Source organism: Lemur catta, chromosome 5 (genome assembly GCF_020740605.2).
Source record: "Lemur catta isolate mLemCat1 chromosome 5, mLemCat1.pri, whole genome shotgun sequence".
Taxonomy (NCBI): Eukaryota; Metazoa; Chordata; class Mammalia; order Primates; family Lemuridae; genus Lemur; species Lemur catta.
In genome coordinates this window covers 101,861,753-101,872,565 of record NC_059132.1, presented here as the reverse complement: position 1 = coordinate 101,872,565, position 10,813 = coordinate 101,861,753, and positions in this window count along the sequence as shown.

Sequence of the window (10,813 nt, the reverse complement as noted above, 5' to 3'; positions counted from 1 at the left end):
GAACTCAAATGAGCACGGCAGACAGCGGGAGCCTGTTGAGAGTTCTTGAGTCTTTTTAGAATTTCAGGGCACTGTAGCACCCAAAGCAGCCAGGAAGTCAGAACAGATCTGAATTTTCAGTTCTAGCTTAGTTAACAAGGTGAGAATCTTTTTTTTTTTTTTCTCACACTTTTCTCTAGGTGTAAAATTTGTCATGCTCCCGAATAACCTACAGATTTATCTCTGCTTGTTCTGTCATTTACAAAGAATCTTGCTAATGCTTTAATTGTGTCTTTATTGGCATCTGGGCCAGTGGTAAAAAGAACCTAAGTAATAATGTAATGACTTATTTTAAATTAAAGGAATACTTTTCAAAAATGTCTTTTTAAGTCATTGCAGATGGGACCAGATAGGTTTGTATCAGATACAAGGTCTACCCCAGGAGAAAATGAGATGGCCCACACTTGCTCTTGTCCTCTCTAGAGTAGGAGCTACCAGTTCCTTCACTCTGTCCCTGCGTCCCTTCCCCATTGGAAAGGTGGGTGCAGGTCACCAAGAGATAGCAGCTCTGTACAGCACACAGTGGTCACAAGCTTTGGACACTGCTGGATTTTTATTATCTTTCCCATTATTAAGTGTACCCTTGACTCCTTCTCTCTATAGTAGGGGTGTTTATATTTAACAGGCTTTCTGGACTGGTGAGTGAGCTGGGCCAAGCCTGTCTGCTCCTTATCTCTCTTGAGAGGCCACTGCAATTAAGTCACCCCTCAAGGTAGCAATAAACAAGGGGCTCCTGACACAGCAGGATTATCTAGAAGGAGCACTGTCCAAGGTCAAGGAATTCTATCCATGAAGACCTAGACAGTATATTGGTCTAGAACAGTACTGTCCAATAGAAATATAATTCAAGTCACGTAAATATTTCAATTTTCTGGTAGCAGCATTTCGAGAAGGAAAAGGAAACAAGTGAAATTAATTTTAATGTACTTTATTTAATACAATATGTCCAATACATTATCACCTCAACATGTAATCAATATAAAATATTAATGAACTATTATATGTATCTATCACCAAGTTCTTGAAATCTGATATATATCTTGCATATACACTAAATCTCAATTCTGACTAGCCACAGGCGGCTGGTGGAAACTGTACCAGACAGCATGGCCCTAGAATACTTACTCCAGATGACTACGTAGCCTCAGCTACCGTTGTTGCTCTGGGTACACGAGTGACTGTATTTAGCAATGGTGGAGAGTCTGCCCTAGAAAATTTTGCTTTTCCTGTCCCCTGCTATTATATTTCTCTCCACGATCCGTTGTGGAACAAAATTTAGGACTAGGGTTAGAATCTGGGTAGCCCCAGCTCTTCTCTGCCTTCAGAGAACCATGTGCCCATCAGTTCACTGCAGACCTTTAGGCTGCAAAGTTTAGACCCCTGGTGGAGAATAAGGATTTTCTTATTAAAGTGCAGATTCCCTGGCACAACTCCAGACCAACCGATGAGCATTTCTGGAGGGAAGGCATGGAAATCCGCCTTGTATCAACATCACCAGGTGATCTAGTACACACCAAAGTTGGAGAACACTACCACAGACTCTCAGCGTGAGATGGTTTCTCTAGGAACTTCTGGTTTTTTCTCACTCCGCCCTTGTTCAGCTTCCTGCGACAGACAGCCCACGTTCACACGTATGCGAGGCGTGTGGCGCCTTCCTCCCGCTGCCCATCAGCCCCGTGCCGTGTGCCGTGAGCCCCTTGCTCTCACCCACTTGCATGCGGAGACCTATATAACACCCACGACAACTGAGAAGCCGCTCTGTGGTATATTTTTAAGACTCAAACTCTCTTTTTGGACTTATTCCCTCTATTTTTGTGTATGCCAGGATAGCTCTGCATGTGCGACACCTCATGCTTACACAACCACTTGCTCTCAGGGGAGTTTGGGATATTTATAAACATCTGCTCATTATTCTTCATCGCACCCCTGGAAAGTATATAAGTGAGATTGCCTGCATTTGGCAGGAGGGAAATCGAGGCATCTGATACTTGATGTGTAAAGAAACTTTGGGTCCAAGGTAATTGGCTGAATTGCCTCTCTCTTTGGTAGCCACCGTCCTTGCGCCTTCACGTCCTTGGCCACTGAACTCTGTTGTGGTCATCGAAACCCATTTTGAAGGATTCCTGATAAAGGCATTTCACTAAGACGCTATGTGTGTCAACTTCCTGCCTCAGGTGAAGAGAGGATTGTTTTAATAGCTATGCTGGAAGACTTCAGGTGGGAGATGTGTTCTTCCATTTCATACCTATGTGGAATGCTATGTCTTCTGGAAAGAAGTTACCTATAGCTCCCAGCTCCCTGGGGGCAAGTGGTAAGCATTTGGAAAGCTGGTGTCTTGCCACCTCTGTGTGTCTTTGCTCCCTGGCAGAGCTGACACAGCGTTACTCATTCTGGGCTGCAGGGGGCGCTAGTCTGCATTTCTTTCTGTATCCCAAGGCCATTTCTCTCTCCCTGCCACAACTATGGAAGCAAACCTTTGCCAATTTCATAGGCAAAAATCTTATTTATTTACAATTTGGATTATTCATGGAGTTATATAAAAATTCTGTTTATTACATATTTGTATGTAGTAATATATCTCCTTTCTCCATTTATTTACTGAGGTCTAAATGATTTCTGTTTGCTTCATGTGGGCTTTTTTTTTTTTTTTTTTCTGCACTCTACCCAGGGTGACAGAGCAAGACCTTGTCTCAAAAAAAAGAAAAGAAAAAAAGAATATCAACAGTTGAGACCCCCCCACCCCCCTCCAGAACATTCAAGTCAGAATCTCCAGTGTGGGGCCTGGACATCAGTCCTTTAAAATAATTTCCTCAGGTAATTTTGGACAGCCAGTTTTGAGAATCAGTGACTTTGGTTAAAACATTTTTATTTGTTCTGATTATCATACGATACCCATAGATAAACAGTACCCACTTTTAGGAGTTTATAAAGCCAATGTGATGGGGTCTTTGGGGTTATCCAAAAATAGTATGGAGGACCCTGGGGTGATGGTTTGGGCGGGGGCTATGCTGAGAGTAGGTCTGAAGCTGTTTGCAAAGAAAGCCCCCTGCCTTGACTTCTTGTCTCAGTGCGTTTGTGCTACTATAACAGAATACTCCGGACTGGGTGATTTATGAGCAATAGAAATTTATGGCTAACAGTTCTGGAGGCTGGGAGGTCCAAGGTCAAGGCCCTGGACAGCTTCAGTGTCTGTGGGCAGCTGTTCCTTGTAGATGGAGCCTTCCCTGTGTTCTCACACAGCGGAAGAGGGTGAGAAAGCTCACTCAAACTGCTTTCATCAGGCACCAGAAGGGCTTCTGCGTCTCGTTTTTGCAGGACTGGCACCCCCTCCCTCTCTGCCTCTCCTTCCCAACGGTGGGAGCGAGGAGGTGCTCTGAGCACCCCCTCCTTCAAAGATAGGGGTTGGAGCACAGCTCCCTGCTTGGCCAGACTTTCCTCACCAGCAGAATGCTGGGGAGAGAGGAGAGGTGTCAACAAGGCCGCCCCCACTTCCTGGGGCTGCTGGAATCAAAGGCAAATCCGGCTCCCAAGGCGTGGGCGGGAGGAGCCGGTGTTGGAAGTCTTCCTTCTCCTCCACGTGCTCAGCTGTGGGTGTTCAGGACTCGGAGCTCTTTCCATTGTGTCTTTCCAGGCAGGGGGAATTGACAGTACGCGCTTGTACCACAGTCTTGTTGAAAAGTCGAATTAAGTGTGGTGAAGACAAAGCTAATTTATCTTGTCTTCCTTTCTCCTCCTTGCTCCGCTTCCTCTTGTACATGCCTAAAGAGGGCAGCTGCTGAAAGGCTGAAACAGAAACTCCTGCCCCCTGGATGCCGTGTCACACAGCCCGTCATTTCTCAAATCCTGATACTTTCTGCAAAACATTCCCTGCACCTGGCTTCTCCGCCCCATGGCTGCTATGTCCAAATTCAGGCGCTCTTCTGACCAGAGCATCCTAACCCTTCTGCTTTATTTGCTCATTCAATCACTGGATCATTTATTCAACAGACAATTATCCACTATTTTGTGGCAGATGTTGTTGGGTGCTGGGGCAGACCCCAAAAGTGAAAAGATACTAACCCTCTGGCTACCATCACACCCTTCCTGTCCTGGGCCTTCTGGGTGGACACAACATTTGCCTCCCGTCCTGCCTCCTGCCTTTGATTTCAGTCCTTGGATTCTGAGCAGCTTGTCTCTGCCTTGGCAACGCTGAGAATTGTAACAAATGACAGAGCCCCGGGACAGCTGACACCTAAGAACGGGTCTGTGGGCAGCTCCTCCAGCCAGGCCAAGCCTGCGGCTTCCCGGGTAACGACAGCAAGCGAGGCAGCTGTGACCTGGCCCAGGGATCTCTGCGTATCCCCAGCAATGAAAGGCAAAGGTTAAGAAACAAAATGAACTATGTGGATGTAAGTGTTGTTGTCTGCTATAACCTCAAAATAACCGGGAGCGACTCTTCGTCTCTCTCCAGCTTTGCACTTGAAGATACACGATGCATGTATGAGAAGGAAGGAGGGATTCTTAGGGGTCATGGTTTCTGCACACAACTTACAAGCAATAAGTCAATAAGTTATGGTTACAGTCAAAAATCCTGTCCAGTTTCTCAACTATCACTCTACCATAGGTATTAGGATTTTTTTGTTGTTCTTTAAAAAAACATTTATTTATTTATTTATTTTTTGAAATATTTGTATATATTTAGGGGGTTCACATGCAGTTTTGTTACATGGCTATACCACAGAGCAGTGAGGTCTGGGATTTTAGTGTAGCCATCACCCAAATAGTGTACATTGTACCCATTATGTGCTAGGATCTGAGTCATCATAACTTGCAGGTAAAGTTTAGTATTCAATAAAATGGGCAGCTGTCATCTCTGGCTGTCGCCCGGTATACTGTAGGTTGGTGTTTCCTACTTATGCTATAAATGGACTTCCTGCCCTTATTAATTCCCAGGCTGGGGTTCTAGACATCAAGCACCTAAGAAAAAATGGCTAGACTTCCCCCCGAGCTATCAGAAGTGCTTTCATAGTATTTTGTATTAATCTGTTTGAGATTTACATTCATTTACCATTTTTTTATTTTGGCATACTACGGGGGTACAAATGTTTAGGTTACATATATTCTTTTACTATTTTTTAAATCCTTCATTCTAAGACTTGAAAATGAGTTAAGGAAATCCATGGGCAGTGCATTTAAGTTCAGGACTCACAGCAAAGCACTGCAGGTGGCCAAGGTAAACTTTTCACCAAAAAGCTACGGAAGAATCCAGATATGTGTGAGGCCGGAAGCCCTCTATAAGATGTTTTATTCTGCTGACCTTGAAATACTTCAGTGTGAGAAGCAGAGAAGCACAGTCCACGCAGATATAAAACAATGAATTTAACCAATCAAATTCAGGCCCGCAGCCATCCCTTACGGCTACGCCCCGTGAAACCTTTGTCCTTGCAGAGCCCGTGATGGTCCTGCGCGATGACATTCTGGCTGCACTGCTGTTCTCCAGGGCCAGCCTGTGCTTCACCCACAGACTGCTACCATTTTCCACACTCGTCAGCCTCCCACTGCTGTCTGGCCTAGGCTGGACCTTGCCTTTGCTAAGCCTTTAACAGCATGTCTCACGGCTGCTTCTGATCTTGCAGCCTCTCGTCCTCTCGGTCAGGGGTACGTGCTGCGGTCATATTCCCAGGGCTGAAGAGGCCCCGTGCAGTGGGGGAGCATCTGCCCCCACTCCTGGCGCCTCTGTCCTTTGCAGAGACCTTTGCTATAGTTCCAACTGTGGCCTTTCTCTGCTCCCTGCACCCATGTCTCCCCAGGAGACGGGAAGTGATTTACCTGCTGGGTGAGCGTGGGAAGGAGCCGCTTCCCCTCCCTTCTCTCTGAGTGACCTGCGCACACCAGGCTCACGGTCCTCTCAGCTCCTCCGTGCTCTGGGCCTTACAGGTGCAAGGCTTTAGGGGGCAAGTCTGCGCAATTCAGAGGTGTGCCGCTGTAATCCATGTTTTCCAAGTTATCAGCTCTGTTGTAAGAAAGGGAGTGCTTTATTCTCCATCTGCCAAACCCTGTGTCTACCGCAGTGAGTTCCAAAATGATTAGGGTGCAGGGATGTCAACCCATGTAGTGTCCCTCAAAGCCTGACGTTCTAAAGAGAGAGAAAGAGAGAGAGAGGAAAGAATTTTCTGCTTGTGAGAAAACTATGATGACACAGAGAAGAAAAATGTAAACGTGTATGAATGCAAGGAAATAGAAATAAAAATACTTGCGAAGTGCAATATTTCTCAGTGCTAAAGGGAAACAACAGTGAAGTGATTGAGGAAAAATGGGGTTGGATCAGAAAGCTGGAGGTTAGATTAAAATGGTGAAGCATAGACATTAAAAAACGGAGCTGGGCGTGCGGTGGATGAAAATGGGAGGAAAATGCAATAAAATGCAAGTAGAATGTGTAGTCATTCACGCATTCAACAGGCTGATAAATTCATTCCAGTCCTGGCAAACCATGCTGAAATTGTTCAATTAAGACAACAGAAGGTCACAGAAAGGTCTGGAGCCTGGGAATGGCCTGATCTGACTTGCATTTAAAAGGTCCTTCTTCAGGTGGCCGAGAGGAGCGAGAGCTGCAGCCCTGAGGATCTCAAGGAAACAAGGAGGCCACTGTACCAGGATAAGGCAGAACTCTGGTCGGGGCGCCGGCGAGGAAGGGCTCGTGGGGCTCTGCTGGATGCCCTGGGAGAGACGGGGAAATTTGCCTGGTAAAGCTGGGGAGAGACTGGACTGGGGCTGTCACAGCGGTCGTGGTGGAAACAGCCTTGATACCGTCACAGCTAGAAGATGGCACAGGCTCCCCTTGGTAGCGTCTTTTGCCCTTGGGTGCTTCCCACAGGCATGAGCTATTTTCAAGAACACCATTTGTGTTCGCCTTCTATAGAGGATATTTCTCCTTGAATTTATGGGACACTCATTTAAGTGTTGCCTATCCAGTGTGGTGTAACCAGAAGTACAGAAATTGAAATTTCTAAGTGATTTGAACCTTTTTAAAAAAATTAAGTATTTTGTTCCACAGAATCATTTTAACACCTCTCTAAACTGTAAACATGCTTTGCAACAAATCCTGCTGGGACAACTGGATATCCACGCGGAAAAGAATGACGTTGTGTCCCTTCCTCATGTCAAACACAAAGAATGAATTCAAAATGGATCATAGGCCTAAATGTAAGAGTTAAAACTGTAACACTCATAAAAAAATTAGAGGAATAAATCTTCATAATCTGGGGTTAGACAAAGCCTTCTTAGATATGACACAAAAAGCAAAACTGACAAAAGAAAAAAATAGATAAGTTGGACTTCATCAAAAATTAAAAGTTTTTGTGTCTCAAAGGATGCTGTCAAGAACATGAAAAGAAAACTCACAGAATGGGCAAAATATTTGCAAATCACATGTATGATAGAGGACTTGTATCCACAATATATAAAGAATGCTTACAACTCAATAATAAGAAGATAAATAACCCAATTAAAAATGGGCAAAGTATTTGAATAAACATTTTTCCAACAAAGATAGGTGGGCAGCCAATAGGCACACAAAAGATGGTCAACATGACTGATCATTAGGGAAATTCAAATAAATCCACAATGAGATACCACTCTGAATTCACAAGGATGGCTATAGTTAAGAAAGACAGATAATAATAAGTGTTGTCAAGGATGCAGAGAAATCAGAACTCTCATACACTGTTCATGAAAATGCAAAATGGGGCAGCCAATTTGGAAAATAGTCTGATAGTTCCTCAAAAGTTTAACATAAACCTATTGTATGACCTAGCAATTCCACTCCTAGTGGTATTCCCAAACATACCTCCACAAAAATGTGTACACCAGTGTTCAGAGCAGCATTATTTATAATACCTAAAACGTTAGAAAAAACAAATGTCCTTCAATGGATGGATAAATAAAATGTCATATATCCATAAAATGGAATATTCTTTGCAAAGAAAAGGAATGAAGTATTGACTCAGGCTGTAACCTTGAAAACATTATGCTAAGTGAAAGGAGCCATCCACAAAGGACAACATATTGTGTTATTTTATTTTTATGAAATATCAAGAAGAGGCAAATCTGTAGAGCCAGAAAGCAGCTTAGTGGTTGCCTGGGGTGGTGGTGGAAGGAAATGAGGAGTGACTGCTAGTCTACTAATGGGCATGGAGTTTCTTTTTGGGGTGATAAAAATGTTCTAAAATGGATTGTGTGACAGTTGCACAACTCTGTGAATATACTAAAAGCCATTGAATTGTACACTTTTAAATAGATGAATTGTATGGTATGTGAATTCAATCTCAATAAGGCTGTTAGAGTTTTAAAAAGTTAATAAGCATCGTATATTTAAAATCTAATCTCTCTCCTTCCTTCTTCCTTCTTTCTTTTCTTCCTTGCTTCCTTCCTTCCGTCCCCATGTCTAATTTATAAGCCTGAGATAGAATATGTTTAGTCCATGAAATAAAGTGTAATTATATTGTCAGTTGGGTAACAAAGAAAGATATCAAGCCCAAAGTGGAAAGTTCATTTAATTTGGAAACTACAGACAGAGAGAATATCTAAGGTTTAAGCAAGTCTCCTTAATGATATTTATTCTTTTTCTCATTCAACACATATTTATGGGACATTTATTAAACATTTGAGGCACTGTACTAGGTGCTATTTTGTGATTTCAAAGCAACACATAAGTATATTTTCCGTAGCACAAACCTGAGACCAAGTTTCAAATGCTTTCTACCTAGTCTGTCAAAGCTACTGCCTCCTTTTCTTCTAGCCAGTAGTTCACAGTAGCTGACTTTGGTTTATCTCAAATTGCTTACAAAGATAAAACACACAATCACATTTGGAAATCTCTTGATATTTACAGAAATGCAATGCACTTTCTTAGAAAATTCATAAAATAGTTGTGTGTCTTGAACAATGTCTGAGTTTGTCTGATAGCACCGTTGGGAATCTTAGAGCCATAAGGAATGGGTGGTGGGGAAGCCAAGTGTGCCTTTCTGGGATTATTCCTCCTCCAGGAAGGCTTGCAGGCCTACTTGAATCTCTGGAGGTGAGTCAGATGACGCTTAAAAGCCCAGAAAGTTTGAAAACTCTCCTCTGTGACTGAACTCAGATCTGCTGTGGATTTCCAAGGTCCCTTTAAAAGTAAAGGGAACTGAGAATTTATAATTCAGGACTCTTCTAGGCTAAAAAGAATTCCCTGAGCCTATGCTAGTTCATGCTTAGGTCTTCAGACTTAATGGAATTGGATTCTGGAGATTAGGCACACAGGTAGGGAAAGCAGCCTTCATCTCATCTTTAATTTCAGGATCGTTCCTTTCATTTATCCTTGGTAGGTCAACCCGATTATTTTCTTCCTGGAATTAGCATGAAGTCGTAAAATAATCCAGGAGAAAAGGTGTCTACACACAGTCCTAGCACATTTTGCTCCTACAGAACAAAACACATTCAGAGAAAGTAGGATTTTCCTGGGGAGAACAATGTAACTTTAAAACAAAAATAAAAGGGAACAAATTTTAACCAAATAACTGAGCCATCAAAATGTATCCATTATTTTAGGCAAAAAGGTTTTGTTTCCATTCAGTGTCTGAATTTTCATTATTGTTTACCAGGATTCATGATTCCTTTTGTATCTTATTCTCATTCATTTATTTAACATTATCTATTGAATAATTACACTTTTTCAGATAAATATGTGAAATTTTATTATGTAACTTACAGATTTTTTCAGGATAAGTGAAGGAGGAAAATGGCAGGAGAGCAGAACAGGAAAGACAAATGCCCGACAGTGCAAGGCTGGGTGTGGTGGCTCACAGCTGCAATCCCAACACTTTGGGAGGCTGAGGCAGGACAATTGCTTGAGGCCAAGAATTCAAGACCAGCCTGGGTGACATAGCAAGACCCCGTCTCTGCAAAAAATATGGTGGTGCGTGCCCATAGTCCCAGTTACTCAGGAGGCTGAGGCAGGAGGATCACTTAAGCCCAGGAGTTTGAGGCTGCAGTGAGCTGTGATCATGCCACTGCGCTCCAGCCTGGATGACAGAGCAAGACTGTCTTTAAAAAAAGAAAGAAAAAGACTGTGCACATATTTAACCCCCTCTTGATTTTGATGATCTAGTGTTAATTTAATCATGTGGATATATCTTAGGGATCCTTCCTTCCGAAGAGAGGAAGGTGGGCCCCACTGAATTCACTGGAACGCTGTCCTTTAAGGAGAAAGAAACTTTGAACAATAGATGTCTTTTGCAACAACTACTGCCCATGTTTTGAAAGTACTAATTTGCTTTCAGCCAGATAACAGAGGCTGATTTGCCTTCTTTCCAATTGATTTGATGGTTTGCCGGAGCTTTAAAAACACATTACATAAATCCTTAGAAATCTTTTGTAAAGGCAAATTCAATATTTGTAAGCAGTGATCCCTTGCTCTCACAACTCAAGGCACAGAGTCGGCTCCCAGCCTTCCTGAATCAGGCTGAGTGTCGACATTCATTTTTCAAGGTAAAACACCATATAAGGCTGCATCATCCAGAGGAGACCTGGTATGTTGCCTTTTCCTGACAAAAAGTCTCTCTTGTACTGTGGATGTGCCTCGTTTAGGGCAGACTTGTTTTTAATGCAATAATAGGGAATGTATGCGTGTGTGTGTGTGTGTGTGTGTGTGTGTGTGTGTGTGTGTGTGTGTGTGAAAATGCACGTATCCCTTGTTTCACAAGTTCTCCTACAGCAAACTTAGGTGACTAAACTAAACTATTTCAAGTCAGGCTCAGTG